We start from the raw sequence: 19,065 nt of genomic DNA on the forward strand, positions 1-19,065 counted from the left end.
ATGAATGAGCGGCTAATCCCAAGCATCATTCTTTTGACCTTTGCACAAAATATATGGCCTCGGTCAATCACGGAGTAGAAACGATTGGCAATGTGGAACTAGTTCTACTGAGCATCCCCTGCGATCATGAAATTCGAAATTCGGTTTTCTTTCAATAAAATTTCACTCAAACAACACAATTTACTCATTAAAAAATAAAAAGACAATGAACAATAATAACACTAGTTTACAAAATTTAAAAAAAAATCGTGAACTTGATTGACTGACCAATATCGGGCGCTGAGTCCGAAAATGAAATTCAAAAAAATCTCAGTAGAACCGTTTTTGAGTTATGCTTCAAATATGAAATACTGGAAAAATAAGAAAAGTTCTTGAACTTAGATTAAAATATCTCAGACGGCATAACAGTAATTTGAAATCTCTCTTTTGCATATTGAAGGTGAATGAATTTTCTATCGACCGTCTGAACATTGTTTTTGCGTATGATCAACAGTATTGTTGATATTAGTGACTTAATGATAGAAAAAAATATAAAAGACGCATTTTTTCAGAGAAAATTTTGTTTCAGTGAAAGTTTTAGGCTCGATGGTAACATTTAAAAAATCTGATTTTCTTCTGCGCTTAAATGTCAATTTAAAACAAAGATTTCAAGTGGTTATTTATAAAAATCGGTTGAAAACTGAAGAAGTTATGGCTACTTTACCATAACAGTATTTTTTGTAGTTTTTAATAATTTAATGAACCGCAGTACACTTATCATAGTATAGGAAGTATGAAACATGATAAATCTCAGTCGCTCTAAGTCAAAATTATTTATTAGCTTACCAAAAGGTCACATGCCAAATTTCAGCAAGATCTGACCATAGGGAGAGGTTGGTTAAGTCTCAAACGTGAATAAAATTTTAAGGTATTTTTCCCGGGAGGAACGAAAAATACTGGTTTTTCATCAATAACTTTTTTCATCACAAGCCGATTGTTTTAGACGGTTGGTTTTCTTAAAGCCTAAGTTGAGACAAATATTTCACCCGAAGACTGCAACACGATTTGACTTGAAGTAAAAAAGTTATTGTAATTCAAAGGCCGCAAATTTTGTACAACACTCAATGAGTACTTTTTACGCATTGCGTTTTATACGAGAATTTTCGACCAAAATACAATCTTGAAACTACCATAACTTTCCTGTTTCAAACCCAATCGAGTTACAGTCTTCGGGTTAAATTTTTGTCTCAATTTAGACTTTAATAAAATCAACCGTCTCAAACAATCGGCTTGTGATGAGAAAAGTTATTGATGAAAAACCAGTATTTTTCGTTCCTCCCGGGAAAAATACCTTAAATTTTATTCACGTTTGAGACTCAAGCAACCCCTCTCTATGGTCAGATCTTCCTGAAATTTGGCATGTGACCTTTTGGTAAGCTAATAAATAATTTTGACTTAGAGCGACTGAGATTTATCATGTTTTACTCTTCCTATACTATGATAAGTCTACTGCTGTTCGTTAAATTATTAAAAACTACAAAAAATACTGTTATGGTAAAGTAGCCATAACTTTTTCAGTTTTCAACCGATTTTTATAAATAACCACTTGTAATCTTTGTTTTAAATTGACATTTAAGCGCAGAAGAAAATCAGATTTTTTAAATGTTACCATCGAGTCTAAAACTTTCGCTGAAACAAAATTTTCTCTGAAAAAATGTGTTTTTTATAATTTTTTCTATCATTAAGTCACTAATATCAACAATACTGTTGATCATACGCAAAAACAATGTTCAGATGATCGATAGAAAATTCATTCATCTTCAGTATGCAAAAGAGGGATTTCAAACTACTGTTATGCCGTCCGAGATATTTCCATCTAAGTACAAGAACTTTTATTATTTTTCCAAAATTTCGTATTTGGGGCATAACTAAAAAACGGTTCTACTGAGATTTTTTTGAATTTCATTTTCGGATTCAGCGCCCGATTTTACATTAAAAATGACCTTCAGTTTACTAAGTTCAAAAATGCTGTAAACTAGTGTAATATATTCAAAAAAAATTGTTTCTAAAGCATAACGGGTTTTATGACCAAAGGTGGATGAGATTATTTAGTCAAGCAGAACTAAGCTAAAACTAACATGCAATCGAAACTAATTAAGCTTTCTTTTAAGCATTGTAAAACCGTATCGTCAAAATAAATTCAGGATTCATACATCTTTGGAAGTCGTATTTAGATGAAGAACTAAGACGTTAAACAAAAGTAAAATGGACTAGCATGATTGATTGCTATGACAAGAGTGAGAGTTTACCACCATTTCACACATTTTTCTGGTATCTTATCTCTCAATTTTCCTCCTTTTATCTAGGAATTTTTAGTACCATAATATTAAGAAGTGAAAAATAAAAACCCGATTTAATACACTTAACAGTGGATTGTAGCCTTTCTTTCAGTCTATAAACTATATTTGGATACACATGACACAAAATAATAAATTAATGATAGATTTATAAACTCTGAATAATGATTAAATTATTTCGAACGTAGTAAATCCTTAATGAATTTAAAAAAATAAGATTTAAAATTTTTTAAAAGATAAAAGTTTTTTGATATAATTATAATTTTTACATGAAGAATAACATAATTGTAAACTAATTGAACAATTTTGAATGATTGAATTCTGGAATATCTTGTATGAGTCCGTTTCTATGACATTATTATATCTATAAATTAGAAGAGGTCTAAAAATGAAGAGTATAATTTTAATTTTTGTCGATTATGTCGCTTTGGTCATTTTTTCTTTTTCAAAAATAAATAAATGGAAATTTATTTATTTTTGAAAAAGAAAATGTTGTCAATCTTGTAATAGTTGAATAAACTTGGTCGATTAAATTCATATTCAAATTCAATTACCTGTTTTAGAACGGTCCTTAAGTATCTGTTTACATGCATAACTAAAGGCGAAATAAATATACACACAAGCGTCGCTAAAAGCTCGTGGTGTGAAGAGAAAACCGCCTTTGAATATGCAACGTGTTTTCCATTTATTTTTAACATCTCGTTCGATTTTTCCAAAGAGCGTATGCGCCAAATGCAAACAAATAGAGTTATTAGTTGGGTGAAAAGTACATTCTTAGACCTAGCTTATGGAACTGTCAAACTTTAAACGCAATTTTCTCGAAACAGCATTCGCCCTTTCCTAAAATTGATACCGATCTGTTGTCATACTGGATAGGGGAAATATAATCTTATCGAAAAAAAGTAATGTGATACTAGGATCAACTCATCTTGTAGTATATTGATAATTTTATAAGACAAATATATTAAATATTTACGAGCATAAGTTTTTACAACCTTCGGTTCCACTTACCGTTGCAAATGCTGGTTTCCTATGAATTAATTCAAATATTATAATGTCATTGAAACGGGATCATACAAGATATTCCAGAATTCAATCATTCAAAAATATTCAATTAGTTTACAATTATGTTATTCTTTATGTGAAAATTATAATTATTTCAAAATACTTTTATCCTATAAAAAATTTTGAATCTTAATTTTTTAAATTCATTCAAATTAATTCGTTCGAAACACTTCAATCATTACTCAGAATTTATAAATCTATCATATATATATATTATTTTGTGTCATGTGTGTCCAAATATAATTTATAGACTGTAAGAAAGGCTAGAATCGACTGTTAAGTGTATTAAATGGAGTTTTTATTTTTTCAGTTTTGTCACTTTTGTCAATTTTGTTTTTTTTGTCAATCTTGTAAGTTTTGTCCGTTTGGTCAATTCAGACAATTTTGTCAATTTTGCAAATTTTGTGATTTTTTTCAATTTTGTCCGTTATTTCAATTTTGTCAATTTGGTCAATTTTGTCAATCTTGCCCATTTTGTAAGTTTTGTCAATTTTGTGAATTTTGTCGATTTTGTCAATTTTGTCGATTTTGTTAATTTTGTCAATTTTTGTTTTTTGGTCATCCTGGTCCAAATAATTAATTCGGATCTAGGATATATATGCATAATCTAAACGAAAATTCCCAAATGCTTTCAGCTTTACTATGGAGGATTTGGTGGCGCTACTGTTTGGTTGTTATCTTCCATTGGCTTCAGCAATTCGTCATCGTCTTTTCTAGACACCAACCCCAACAACAACAACGCAACAATTGCACAGGTTTCTCAATGCGAACGAAAAGCTTCTCAAGAGAAAAAGAGAAAGGGAACAACAAACTAGCCCGAGAGCTTAAAGCTCGAGAAAATTTGTCTTATTGGATTTAATTTGCTTCCACGGGCGAAATTCTCTCCTGTAGTTTGTGCTTAGAAAAAAGCTTCCTCAGCACGAACTTCACGTGAGAAGATGAGAGGATGCGCATACAACTTCCGCGTCCCCGTGTCGTTTTCCCCTTCTCAGAGAAATTTGTGCTTGAGAATCTATCGTTTGGCGAAGGATGAGACTTTCAATCACTATAGAAATACTACGATGTGAGAGTTAAGGCCCTATGCTTTCAGCATTACGAAATAGAATTTAGAAATGTAACTTCCGTATTTATGCCGTATGGTTCAAAATGGTTTGGATTTCGGTTTGGCCGTTGGCTGTACTGGTCATCAAATCCTGTCTCATGATTTATTTTCTCTACTCTACATAACTCAAAGAATGGCCTATTTGGCTGTTCATTTCGTCATATATTACTGTTTCTTCAGTATTGTAATTTTCTTTCAATTTTATGAATTGTTTGTTTAAATTTTGTCGATTTTGTTGGTTATATAAATTTAGTCATTTTTGTAAATTTGTCAATCTTGTAAATTTTCACAATTTTGTCAATCTCGTCAACTTCGTCGATTTTGACAAGTTTATCAGTTTTGTCAATCTTGTCAATTTCGTCAATTTTGTCAATTTGGAAAATATGGTCATTCTTGTCAATCTTGTTAATTTTGTTAGTTTTGTCAAATCTATCAATCTGGTCAATTTTGTGAATTCTGTCATATTTCTCAGTTTTGTCTGATATGTCAATTCTGTAAATTTAGCGAATTTTGTCGATTTTGTGATTTTTGTTTAGTTTTATGAATTTTGTAAATTTTGTCAATCTTGTCCGTTTTGTCAATTTTGTCAGACTTTTATAATTTTGTAAGTTTAATCTATTTTCTATTTAATTGTGTTTTATGAATTATGCAAATTTGGTCGACTTTGTCAATTCTATCAACTTTGTCAACTTTTTCAAATTTGGCAATTTTGTAAGTTTTGGTTTTTTTTTCAATTTTGTCTGTTTTTTCAATTTTGTCTATTTTTTGTTATTTTTTTCGATTTTGTCAGTTTTTTTCTTGTCAATTATGGCAATTTCATCAATTTCTTCGAATGAGTCAGTTTTGTTAATTTTGTCATTTTTTCCAAGTTCATCAATTTTGTCATTCTTGTCAATTTGTCATTTTTGGTATGTGAACGGCCCCCAATTCCGTCAGTTTTGACAATTTAATCAGTTTTGTCAATCTTGTCAATTCTGTTAATTTTGTCAATTTTGTCAACTTTGTCAATTTTGTCATATTTGTCAATCTAGTAAATTTTGTTAGTTTTGTCAATTCTGTCAGATTTTTCAGTTTTGTCAAATATGTCAATTATGTAAATTTTGTGATTTTTTTTTTTCGAGTTTGTCATATTTGTTTAATTTTGTCGATCTTTTCCATTTTGTCAATCTTGTCCGTTTTGTTAATTTTGTCAAACTTTTAAAATTTTGTCGATCTTGTTAATTTTGTTAGTTTTATCTATTCCTTAAATTTTGTAAGTTTTGTCTATTTTGTGAATTTTGTCGATTTTGTCAATTTTGTCATTTTTGTCAATTTTGTCAATTCGGTCAGCATTGTCAATTTTGTAGACTTTGTCAATTCTTTCAATTTTGTCAATTTAATTCTGCCAATTTTGTCAGTTTTGTTAATTTTGTAAATTTTACGAATTTTGTGAATTTTGCTGATTTTGTCAATTTTTTCAAATTTGGCAATCTGGTCAATTTTGTCAGTTATGATTATTTTTTTCAATTTTGTCTATTTTTCGATTTTTTTCGGTTTTGTCGATTTTTGTACAGTCAATTTTGTCAATTTGAGCTTTTCGGTCATTTTTGTCAACCTTGTCTATTTTGTCATTCTTGTTTAAATTCTCAGTTTGGCAATTCTGTGAATTTTGTCGATTTTGTCATTTTTGTTAATATTGTCAATTATTTATTTTTTTTTTGAATTTTGTAAATTTTGTGCATTTTGCCAACTTTGTCAACCTTGTCTATTCTGTCATTCTTGTCAAATTTCTCAGTTTTGTCAATTTTGTCATTTTTGTTAATTTTGTTGGTTTAGTCATTTTTGTCAGTTTCGTCAATTTTGTCAATTTGATCAGTTTTATCAATTTTGTAATCAAGTAAATTTGGTCAATGTTGTCAGTTTGTTTTCAATTTTGTCAATCTCTTCAATTTGCTCAAATCTGCCAATTTGGTGAATTTTGTCAATTTTTTTCAATTTTGTCAATTTTTTTCAATTTTGTCAATTTTTTCAGTTTTGTCAATTTTTAAAATTTTGTCAGTTTTGTCGACCTTTGCAATTTTATAAATTTTGTCTATCTTGTCGATTTTGTCAGTTTTGCCAACTTTGTTAGTTTTGTCAAGTTGGTCAATTTAGTCAATTTTATCATTTTTGTCAATTTCGTCATTTTTGTCATCCTTGTCTATTTTGTCATTCCTGTCAAATTTTTCAGTTTTTTGAATTTTGTGAAATTTGTCAATTTTGTTATTTTTGATAATTTGGCAATTTTGTCATTTATTTGTTATTTTTTGAATTTTATAAATTGTGTTTATTTTGTCAACTTTGTCAATCTTGTAAATTTTGTCGGTTTTGTCATTTTTGTCAATTTCGTCAATTCTGTCAATTTGGTCAGTTTTGTCAATTTTGTCAATCAAGTAAATTTTGTCAATTTTGTCATTTTTGTCAATTTTTTGAGATTTGTCAATTTTTACAATTTTGTCAGTTTTGTCTACTTTCGCAATTTTTAAAAATTTTGTCAATCTTGTCAATATTGTCAAATTCGTCAATTTTGTATTTGGTCAACCTGGCATAAATGGTTGTTTTGTACAGTTTTTCTCTATTTCTTAAATTTTGTCTTTATTATTAGTAGCTTATTAGCCTTATATGCATGTTCCAAAAAAAATCCCAAATAATTTAAACTTTACTATGGAGGATTTGGTGGCGCTACTGTTTGGTTGTTATCTTCCATTGGCTTCAGCAATTCGTCATCGTCTTTTCTAGACACCAACCCCAACAACAACAACGCAACAATTGCACAGGTTTCTCAATGCGAACGAAAAGCTTCTCAAGAGAAAAAGAGAAAAGGGAACAACAAACTAGGCCGAGAGCTTAAAGCTCGAGAAAATTTGTCTTATTGGATTTAATTTGCTTCCACGGGCGAAATTCTCTCCTGTCGTTTGTGCTTAGGAAAAAGCTTCCTGAGCACGAACGCACGTGAGAGCGAAGATGAGATGGTGTGCAGGCATCGTCCGTTTTCCCCTTCTCAGGGAAATTTGTGCTTGAGAATCTATGGTTGGGCGCAGGGTGGGACATGCAATCACTATAGAAATATGCGATGTGAGGGTCTAGTCCTTAGGCTTGATTCATTCGATTTCGGGGTTGTACCCTATGGTTCGATCCCTCAACATGAAATTTTGATTTAGGGTTTCTAATTCTGAATCAATTTTTGGATCCGGTTTTTCCTAAAGGTGAACTGGCAAACATAAAATATAAAATTCATTCAAAGGATAAAATTGAAATTTAGACATTCTTGTTTAACTGACATATAAAAGTCGATAAATTCATGCATGACGTTCGATCGGTGGCGCCCTCTGCTTTCCTTAAGAGGAATTACACGGAGTAAATGCGTACCCAGCGCTTTTCGCGCCATGTTTTCGATCATCTTGATTAGTGATTGCTGGTTGTGGCTAGCAAGCCAAATTGACACGTTTTTTGGAGTGATGATTTGAAGATAATTACTATGAAAATTTAATTTTCAAACTATTTTGTTTTTTTTTCTTTCTTTTATAGGATGAAGAAGAAAAAAAATCAATTTTTTTAAGATAAAAATCATTTTTATTGTACTGCCCAGTTTCGCAAAAACGTGCAAAAAAAGTTTACAAAAAATCACACCAATACACACAAATACACAGACATCATCTGAACTCGACGAGCTGATTCGATAGGTACCTATAAAGATATATCTAAGACCCATAATTAATGATCTCCCAAATCGACCGATAACTATACCTTTCTGAAAGAAAGGCAAAAACGTTATTTTGTATAACCATGGATCCATGGAATTGAAGGAATCTGTATGAGAAAATTATTGAACAAAGCTACAATTCAATTAAGATACACAAACAAGAGAATACACTCTAAGTTTCTTCTAAGTTGTTGAAGTAACTTGTCAGGTCCTGCGATAGTGCTGATCATCATCCGTACTGACAGACAACATAATTCTCATTAAATTTTCTACTCAACTCGCCTGATAGGAAAGAAGCTCGCCAAACAATTATGATCAGGCAAAGGGCGCCGAAAGCTTTCTAATCCCGGAATGATGGTTCTGCTTCAACAGCGTAACCGATATCAAACAACCCCGGGAAGAAAAGGTTGAAGCTAATTACAAGCTACACTTTGCCAACTGGCCACTTGACCTTTGTGCTCACCCCGTCGAGTGCCCCCGGAGCATCCAGAGCATCCAGAATGAAACTGAACTGAATGGAACCGATCCGAGCGAGCGTTCAACTTTACAACCAACCAACCAACCATTCTGACCATCTGATATGACAGGAAACAAGCACCCGGCATGCCCAGGTGGACAGGTGTTCCTGCCGGTCAAGCTGTTGTGTTGCTGTTGGATAATTCGGAAAGGGTTGTATTACATATAATATTGAAGGAAGCCAACGGAACGTGCAAAATTAAGCCAACGCTCAACTCAAGTACCGCGCGAGTGAGCTCATCTCACCCCACCTGAGGGGAAAATGTTGGATTATCGGACGGAGGGTAGATTCAATTATCGGATTGAGCTGAAGAGAACTTTGATACTTTACAGATGATTTACTTTCGGAATAAAGAACCGTTGATTAAAAGTCAACTTAAAGAAAGGCTTCTAGGAAAACTGTAACTGATTGACATGGCGTACCTTCATTAAAAAAAAAGTATGTATGTATGTTAGTATCAGTGTGCTTCATGACTGGTTGTTGTTTATTCAATGCTACTTAAAACACTGAATCTTCAATAACACTGTTGGAATATTTTTGAGGTCATCCGATGAAAACAAATTCACTATTCGCTAGTTTTGAAGTTCACGTGAAAACTAATAGACCTTCCAGAGGTTTTTTCCAATTTCATCAAAAAGTAGCTTTTCGCTTTTTCGGAAGGCTCACATAAAAATCTGAAAATTTCTGATGTTTCGAAAACAAAATATTTTTTATATTGTTCATATATAGTCAACCCTTCAAAAATTTTCTACGCGTCCTTAAGCGAAGTTTTTGTTGAAGATAACCACTGTGCTCAGAATAAATTTATAGAATAAAACTTCGTTAGAGGTCCCAAAATTACTTGAAAATCATAAAATTTAAATGTCTTCGTTAATTCCTTTGACTTTTTAAAGGGTGATACGGTCAAAATTTTGTCAATATCAACTTGACGTATTTCTTTCAATTTTGCATTTAAAAAACCTGAACACCCCGCATTTTGAAGGTGTGTGTGTGTGTGTGTGTGTGTAGAATGTTGCTCCTATTTTGATTTTTGAATGCGAAAACGACACCCTCTCAGTTGTTAGGCCATTCCGAATTCTGAGTCCATTATCTCTCTCTGAGCTGTCGTGCCGTGAGCAGTCGTCAGTTAGCTAAGGGACCATTCAAATATTACGTAACGCGTTTAGGGAGGGAGGAGGTATTGCAGTTTGTTACGGTTTGTGATTTTTTTTATAGAAAATCTGATAAAATTGTGTTACTTAGGGTGGTCGGGGTGCCGAAAATGACCGAAAATTTCGTTACGTAATATTTGAACGGCCCCTAACGATATTCAGTGAGACAGGTCGCGTGTCTCCCGTTCAGCCAGTGCAGTGTGAAATTTATGTTCCACAATGGCGATCCTGCCAGGAGCAAAATGGACAGAATTGGCCAGGACACTTTTATAATAGTGACATGATGCCAAATCTGGCCTCAATAGCGGAGCTTCATCGTGCTGCTGCAAGAACGGCAAAAGGCGCTTATCGAAGCACTCAGATTTGTAGATCTCGCCATTTACTGTGCCCTTTGTCACGAAAGGCGCACTCCTCAGTCCGCAAGAGCAGATGGCCTGCCAAACGAGATATTTGGAGGCAAAGTTCAACATTTTCTTCTTCTTAAATTTGTCGTCCGCATCGAATTTGACCTTGCCGGTGAAAAACTTCAACCCCAGAATTTGCTTAAAACCGGCATTTATAAACGTTTCGTCGTCCATCATACAGCAGCCATATTTTGTCAGCATCTTCTCGTAGAGCTTCCAATTTATTGTCGAACGTAAAAGTATCCGAATATAATTTAAAAAATCTGAAAAAAATCACCAAATATAATTTGAAACATGAAGAATAATCTGGCATCATTAACTCAAAATCGATCATAATTGCAATCATACCACTTTGGCCCTAAGGGCCTCATATAATTTTTACAAAAAAGTTTGCCGTCACTGAAAAAAAAGATTTCAATTCCAACTTTTTTATTATCAAAATTGTACGGTATTTGATACATAATCTATAAATTCCCTCACACATTTTTCAATGTTTTCCGATTGGGTTTTAGTAACTACATATCATTGGTTCATGCCAATGTTCAAACAGACTCTGTTTTTAATATTGAGGAATTTGCCTCAGAAAGCCTCAAAATAAAAATAATAAGACCCTATCAATATCGTATTAAAAATATAAAAAAAATCGCCGAACCATATAAACATCATAATTGAAATTATACTTTCACAACAACTTCAACCATTCGTAACTTGAATTCCAAATTTACAACAATCAAGATGAATTAATACTGAATGTGACCTAGCCAAATGTTTTTCCATATCGTTTTGAACATTTTTTTAAATATTGTTTTGAATAATCTTTTGGCCTGCCAGCCAATCTCATTTCTGAAATTTGGCCCGCCTGTTGAAAATGTTGCCCACCCATATGCACTAAATGACGAGTGTATAAAAATAGTACATTCAGATTCAGATTTTTTGTAGCATTCTTGGAATTTTTTAGTTAATAGATTCTTTGTCGTCTTGCACTTTTACAATAGGTTTACGAACGAAAAAACATTTTTTTTATCAATTTTTATGTATAAACCAGTTTCTGAAAGCAAAATGTTTAAGTCTAAGCCACATATCAAGTTAGAACAATTATTCTACTCAATCATTTCCTAAATTTAGACCGTGTAAATTTCAATAAATTATGCACTTATTATTCGCTACTGGAATTCCTGGGATTTTTAAGGTTTCCCGGGATTCGGGAATCCCCAATTATTATTCCCGGGATATCCCGGGTAGGACACTCTAATCGTCACTCTGATCCAATCGGGCCCCTGCCAGGCGGCGGCAACATTATTCATATCGTATGGAGCACATCTCTCAGATTTCCCCTTTTTTCCCCTCGTTTTGACAGATTTAAGCTTTTTTCCTCAGATTTAAGCTTTCGTCTCCTATGCTCTCAAGGCAAAAAAAGCTTAAATCTGAGAAAAAAAAAGCTTAAAACGAGATTCACGAGCACATATTTAAAAGATGTTGGTCACACGATACATAGACAAATCGTGTAACGTTGCAGGGATCTGAGCAGGACCCGGCAACGTTACACGATTTGTCTATGTATCGTGTGACCAACATCTTTTAAATAAGTATTGGTGAATCTCGTGTTTAATCTTTTTTTCCTCAGATTTAAGCTTTTTTTGCCTTGAGAGCACAGGAGATGAAAGCTCAAATCTGAAGAAAAAAGCTTAAATGTGTCAAAAAAGGGGAAATCTGAGGGGAAATCCGAGAGATGTGCTTCATACGGTTTGAATAGCGTTGCCGCCGCCTGCCAAAGACCGAAAACACACTAATACTTAAAGACACTTTGACTAGAAAGAAAATCAAAATGGACTAATCATAATTTGAAGAAAATGAAAACTAGATTTTCTTAACCGGAATTAACGCTCAAAATATAGTTTTGTTCACATTCGATGGAAATATGCCGTTTTGTGAAATAAATGCTTTTTTCAGGATATAACGATTGGCGCGTTATAATAATACCCAATTAAAAGCATATCTTAGCGAGTTGAGTATGAAACTATAGTGTAGATTCTTCACTGTCGATGTATTAGAAAATATTTTCTTAATCAATTTTCTCTGCCTGGTGACTCCTTATTGAAAGTGTTTTAAAATTTACATCGAAATTTACAAACATCTAAATTGTGAAATTTGTACGAAGCAGAGGTATTTAAAAGAAAAATTCATACTTGCCCTGACATATCACAGCATTTAGAACAATACTTTCCAGGCTTAAAATTTTGCAGATTCTTCAAAACATGAGTGGCGTGTCACATGCCACATGCCACATCACAAGCCACATGGGGCGTTATATGTACGTTCCTCCTAAATAGTTCCAAAAGAAATATTTTTCTTTGAAATTGATCGTCATCATCGCTTAGCACGGGATAATCGATAATTATCAAAAAATTAATATATGTATGTATAATCATCTCCTTGTAGAAAGGACTCTGTGAAATAAAACTATATTAAGTCAAAAGTTATGCTGTCAGAAAATGCAAAAGACGACGAGTTGTCCAATTTTTTAGAAAATATAAGCTGAAAACAAAAAAATGGGATCATGTTTCTCCATTTAAAAGTTCTTAGAACTAAATATGTTCAATTAGGTATTGTGAAGGCCGGGATAGATTGCTGTAAATTTAGGATTACTCCCGGTTGAATTTCTTCCGGTCACTAATGCGTCAAGAAGAAAAGTTAATCTGTGGAATTGTACTGGCTTTTCTCTTTCAAGTCGACCATAATATATTCGCCTCATCATAATGGAAATCCAAATTCCAATTTTGTTGCCCTTTATAGTTACTTATTTAAATACCAAGTTTTTAAACATAGTTTTCATTTATCTACAATGTGTATCTTAGTTCGTTATTCCTTGAAAGTTTATTTTAAGGCAACTATTTTTCTCTGCCATAAAATTTTATGCAAAGTCATCTAAATTTATTTGTTTCAAATTACAATAGAGCTTCATTATGAATTTATTTATGTGTATAATTACAATATTTATTAAATTTTAATCTAATACCTACATGTTTCGCACCACTCAACATATATTTTTTGTTTTCTCCAATGAGGCACCTACTGATAAGTTCGCAACTAGGGTTGAAGAGGAAGAGTATAAGGGCTTACTGAACTATCTCCTTTCATTGAGATATTCCTTTGCATGGGCCTGCCCTTTGACGTATCCTTCTAGGTCAATGAGGCGGAAGAAAACATCAACACTTCATGGATGATAATCATGCATGCAAAAGCGTCGGTGGCGTCAAAGTGCAATTCATGCTGATGCATGTAAATTGCTAAGCACCGTGTCACTGCCACCGTCGATATGGTAAAAAGTTACTACTTTTTCCTCTTATCTGTTCCCTGCCCTGCCCTAATATATCTAAGCTAGGCTCACTTGTCTAACGAGTAGTGTATTACGTATTCAAAGTTGCCCCCTTGAAAAGGTGCCAAGAAAGGTACAGAAAGGTGTTCATTCAACTCGAACTCTCTTGAGGAAGTGGGTTAAGTGTATTTCAAAGTATTCACCTCGAATCTAGTTGATTTATTTTATAAAATTTAAATAAAACCTATTTTGAATGTATGAAAGTAGGTAGTTTAATATGTTATAGATATTTTATTTTGATTCCAACCATGATGATAAAATTTATGGCACTCGAATTGCCTTTGAGCTTCCCACAATAAACCGCTTATCTAGACTCTTCCTAGAATAATGGATTTTATCTCTAGTTCAACTATCTTTTTTCCTGCCATTTCAGAAGTGCCGTGACACAATCCTCCAGTCAGCGAAATCCCCTAACAGTGGCCTCCCGAACGTAGTAGAAGATGACATTCCGTTGGCAGCTGCCGACAGAAGCAGCAGCAACATCAACATCATGAGTACTTCCTTCCTAGTTTTCCCGAGACGCGTGAGCGACAAAAAAAACTCCCCAACCATCTACGACAAAAATATTTGCCATTCTGCTTCAGTGCCATCGAGTGCCGGTGACGACGAGGACGAAAACAACTAGATGGCGCCACCAGTCTCCACAACTTTTTTGCATTCCCAGAACACCTCATGGAAGACGTCGTCTTCTCCCTCTGACAAGCACGTGACCGCATCGAAATATGCATAGTTTTCAGGTAAATACCGATACATAAAACATCCATTGGACGATTGAAAATCTTTCATCCGCCCTCACCAATCCTTGGAAACAGCGGGAATTGTTGCGAAAGATTCGCTGGGGAAGATAACCTTTTTTCACCAGGTTTAGAATTTTCTCACGCCCAGTAGTGTTTCGACTTTCAGCAAAAATTTAGTTCTCGATGCCCTTTTGCTGATCAAACTGCCGACTTACGACGGAGGCGAAACAACACACCAACCCCCGTTTCTTGATTTGACGGGTGCCTTCATCCGTATGGTGGGATAATTTTTTTTTCTCGACCTAGCGGATGAGAGTCAGAGGATCTCAACACGTTTTGGAGCACAATTTAGTTATCAGTTCAAAGGATTCATATTTAAAAAAATTATGTAAGTCACGGTTGGCATCGTAAGATGGTAATCGAAGGTCAGTTGGAGGTATAGGGTCGTTGTTTATATATATATATCTCGATATTGGTTGTTAATTTTTTATTCTTTTATTTTTATCTTAATCAACTTAGACTATAGACTTTAAAACTTTTGAATTTAGCGATATCAAGTAAGGTTTTGAAAATCAAAAAATGTTCATTAAGGGGGGGGGGGGGGTTAGGGTCTAACACTTTCAAAAAATCGTTTTTTTTTATTTTTTATTTTCTTATTGTAAAACATTTCAAGAATAGTGTGTCAAATTTTCAAGTCAATTGAAGCAAAACTGAAGAAACTATAGGCCTTTATCTCCTCCTATCTAATACTGCAAGAAAGCAAGAGCAGAAACTTAAAACGCGTTTTTCTCGAAAGCACATTTTTAAAGTCCGTGGACATCGTCATTTGAAAACTACTTATTCTTTTCAAATTTGGAACATATTTTCTACATATAAAATACCAGACCCCAACGTTTTTCTTTTTTTTTACTTTGGGGAGATTTTACAGGTGAAAAATAGCGGATTTTTTCGTGAAAAATCGTAGTTTTTACTTCAAACAGCCACAAAAATTTCATAAAAAATTTTTTAAGTTAAATTAAAACGTTGGGGTCCCGAAAAACATCTATTAAAAATATTTTGCTCTGATTTTTTGACTTCAGATGATTCTGTGCTGAAAAACAGTTTTCACCGCAAATCTTGTTTTCTAAAAGGCATCCTCGAAAGTGCTCCGTCACCGGCTCATTTTTCAATATTTTTCTACGAAAAAATTACTAAATGTGCTTTTAACAATGCTTTGTATAATGCAAAAAATTTGAATACATTTGTTTGAACTATAGCTCTAGAAAAAAATCGTAAAAATTGTGTTTTTTTTACCCGTTGGACCCTACACCCCCCCCCCCCCCCCCCCTTAAAATTTGGACTCGTTCGAAAATATACTGTTCAGTCTTCTTGATGATGTACATACATTGAACTTCAGCTTTACAAAATTTGTCTTCGAGGTACTCCATTCCCAGCTATTCATCAAGGTTTCAACTATGCTTCGTATAAAACTTCAAACGTTACACAGCTCCTCTTTGCATTCCACTTCAACTGCCGTTACTGACATTCTGCATCTGGATTTCAACGTACGTTTTTCAAAATCTCACGCCAACTGGTACCTCACTTATATCCTTGAACTCATTCTTGAAATTTCACTCTATCCACTCCCGTAGAATTTTAACCATGCCCTGGCCAATTAGGAAACTACCAAGCTAAAATCCCGTCAAGATCACCACCGGATAGTTTCTTCCGCTTGCTGTAGGAAAGATCGTAGATGAGTACGTAAGACCCTTTAAGCCTCACCGCACATTTGAGTCCAGATTAGGGTCCCTAAGATCGCGTTGCTATTGATTGGTGGTGTCATACGAAGCCCAAGCTCTTCCTTTAGCTTATTAAGTCAGGTTGAATATCTCTTCGTTCATCCTCTCTCCTGATCCTTATCAGATCACACATGATCTGCGAGATCTCATCATTTATAGTTCGCTATGAATGTTCGGTGTGCATCATTTCATTCACAACATTCTCAGCGATCACGATCAACAGACTACGCCTACACAAGAACCTGGGGCATAGAAATATTACACCTTCTGCCGATTCTTTCATGTCTACGTGTTACTGAACGGAGCTACTGAACGGGCAGCACTGAACGCACTCAAGTTGATGACAGTTTTGAACAGGGAAAAAGAGCGAGAGAAAAGAAAGCGGTTTATTCGGCGGGAAAGTCGTAGGACTAATAACAAAACAACAATAAATTCGCGTTAGGTGTGATACTCTAGTTTTGTGAAGATCCATCCTAAAAGTACGAGCTTAGGCTAAAAGTGCGAACTTAATGCAGTAGTGCGAAGTAAAGTGAGGTCGCTTGAGCAAAGGTAGGAGTATTATTAGTTTTCTAATAAGTGCGCTTCGAGTAATTTGGAACCTCATAATTTAGGGCAATACTGCGGATACGCGCTTGTTAAGAAGACACTTAATTAAGTTGTTTAACCTGATGAGTAGAGGTGAGAATGTCATTGAGAAATGTTGAACAAAGTTATTTTATTCAGCATAATTAATATTAAAGGTGGCTAGCGGAAGGCAGCTACAGCAGATACGAATCGAGACAGCAGAAAGCGAATAGAAGAAGTTACTAAACGTGAGATTGAAACATTGAATTTTAGTTCTTTTCATCAAAGCTATGTTTCTATCGTAGGTTTTTAAAACTCGCCGAACTTCGAACGAATAAAGGAGTGTTAAAAATTCGGAAACAACTTTTCTTCGTTACCCGTGAACCGCAAGTAACGAACCATTACACTACGTATTCCGGGCAATTTGGCAAGCCGATAAGCTTAAGCTGATGCTGGTATTGCTTTAAGAACCCATAACCCGAAAGGAACTGCGTCAGGTTGAAATTAACCTCTCCATACATCCGATTTACTCATGTCTGAAAGCCGCGGGATTAGGCAATGCGTCCATGTTGCAATGCTCGATGCGTCCCGTTGCTCCTGCCACGATGCTGCTCGTTAAGCTTTACGCACTTCACTCTCTTGCTACGTAACATTGTTTATCCTCCGATAGAGCCATGTCTCTGGGAATTGGGAATCCTGCCCACGATGACAAAAGCTGCATCTGTTGAGATGGTCCCGTATGCACAGCAAACTCGCATGGCTATCAGCCGATGTGTACTCCTCGTAATTTGGATCTGTAGCGCTCCACCTCTAGGGCAGAGCTCCAGGCTGCTCCTAGGTATCGTAGTTTCTATATTGCGGCGCTCGCAAGGAGACGTCTCTTGCTACTTTTTGTTCCATGGCAGTTCGGCATAACCCAGGCCAGTGAGTCGATGACTTTCTACGCACTATCACAAAAACATTTGACATGTGCACCGAAACTTAAGCGGCTGTCGAACATTATTCCGAGGTATTCCAGCTGCTGTTTCGAAGATGTGGTGTGTCCTCCAACAGTAATCTCCTTGTGCGGCACAACTCTATTGTTGGTCACGAGCAGTTCTTCGATTTTATGGTGGGCTATCTGAAGCTTGACTCCTTCCATCCAGATGCCAACCCTTTCTACAGACAACGTTGCAAGGTCTTACTTCCTCCTTAGCCGATCGTCACCACCAATTGGGTATACTTCTTCTGGGCATAGTCATGTCGTACACCGCTACTATCATTTTCGTAAGCTGTTCAGCGTTTTGCACTTGCGATGCTCCTGCTGTTTATAGCTTCGACGCAGACTTCCTGATCAAAAGCTTTTGTCTTCCATCTCCGCTCTTGGACCTGCGGTTGCCACGCAACTACAAGATTTCGACCTCCTACGCAATAGCGTATCGCTAGGTGATAACTGTGGGTGTAGCCTTCACACACTCTCCAGTTCAAATCGGTTTTAAGTGATGGGCTCGCGAATGTGACATCAATCAATGATATTCTGTTTGATATTCCATGCTTACAATTTATAGGTGCTGGTAGCTCCAGTGTTACACAGCTCAACCTCCAGTCTCGCAAATGCCTCTAGTAAGCTGTGGCCTCTGGAGTTTTTGCACCTGCTACTCTAGTTAACCACCCAAGTGTTAAGGCTTCTGCTATCACTACAGGGGACTTCCCTGTCAATTCGTGAGCGAGTTCATTTAACATGCCACCGTACGCCTTTCTTTGATTTATAGCTTCTGATTGGTTGCGCATGCTAGGTATGCTAGATAATACTGTCTCGAGCTCCTCTGCAGTGGTAAACTCATAAAAATCCTTGCATTCAATAGATGCGACGAGATAAGTTTTTCAGAAAAGTCTGGAAGATTTTGAAAAAATGTCTGGAAAAGTCTGGATACCGAACTTCATAGGTCATGAATGATCTTTTTTTTATCGTCGCCAGATCGCAATGCCAGATGCTTCTTACTTGATCATCTAATCATACACTCTATACATTTTCAATGCCTGACACCATTGTGGAATTATCGATAGTACCACGTTCTATGATTAATTCTCTGCTTTACATTCATCTTCGTAGGATTCCTCACTTTTCAATTACCTATCATTTTTACACAAAAATTTCGAATTTTTACTGTTTTTTTTAAATATGTTATGTATAAACTCTGAAGTCTGGAAATATCTGGAAAAAAGTAAAATTTCTGGAAGTCCACAAACATAAAAAAAAATGACTGACGAACTTCCAAAAAGTCTGGAAGATCCAGACAAAATCTGGAAGATTGACATCACTGGATGCGACCTG

At 34.9% G+C, this 19,065-nt stretch overlaps 1 protein-coding gene across 3 annotated transcripts in view; it reads left to right on the forward strand.

Annotated features, from left to right (window-relative positions):
• Positions 1-19,065, forward strand: part of LOC129756771 (putative uncharacterized protein DDB_G0277255) — a 196,370-nt gene that overhangs the window by 126,893 nt on the left and 50,412 nt on the right. For 2 of the 3 annotated variants that reach the window (XM_055753777.1, XM_055753779.1), the window contains exon 5: positions 14,046-14,409. The gene's annotated coding sequence lies outside the window, so the exon portion shown is untranslated. The remainder of the gene's footprint in view (positions 1-14,045; positions 14,410-19,065) is intronic. The other variant, XM_055753778.1, reaches the window with a different exon arrangement.

The sequence above is a fragment of the Uranotaenia lowii genome, chromosome 3, assembly GCF_029784155.1.
Source record: "Uranotaenia lowii strain MFRU-FL chromosome 3, ASM2978415v1, whole genome shotgun sequence".
NCBI classification, from domain to species: Eukaryota; Metazoa; Arthropoda; class Insecta; order Diptera; family Culicidae; genus Uranotaenia; species Uranotaenia lowii.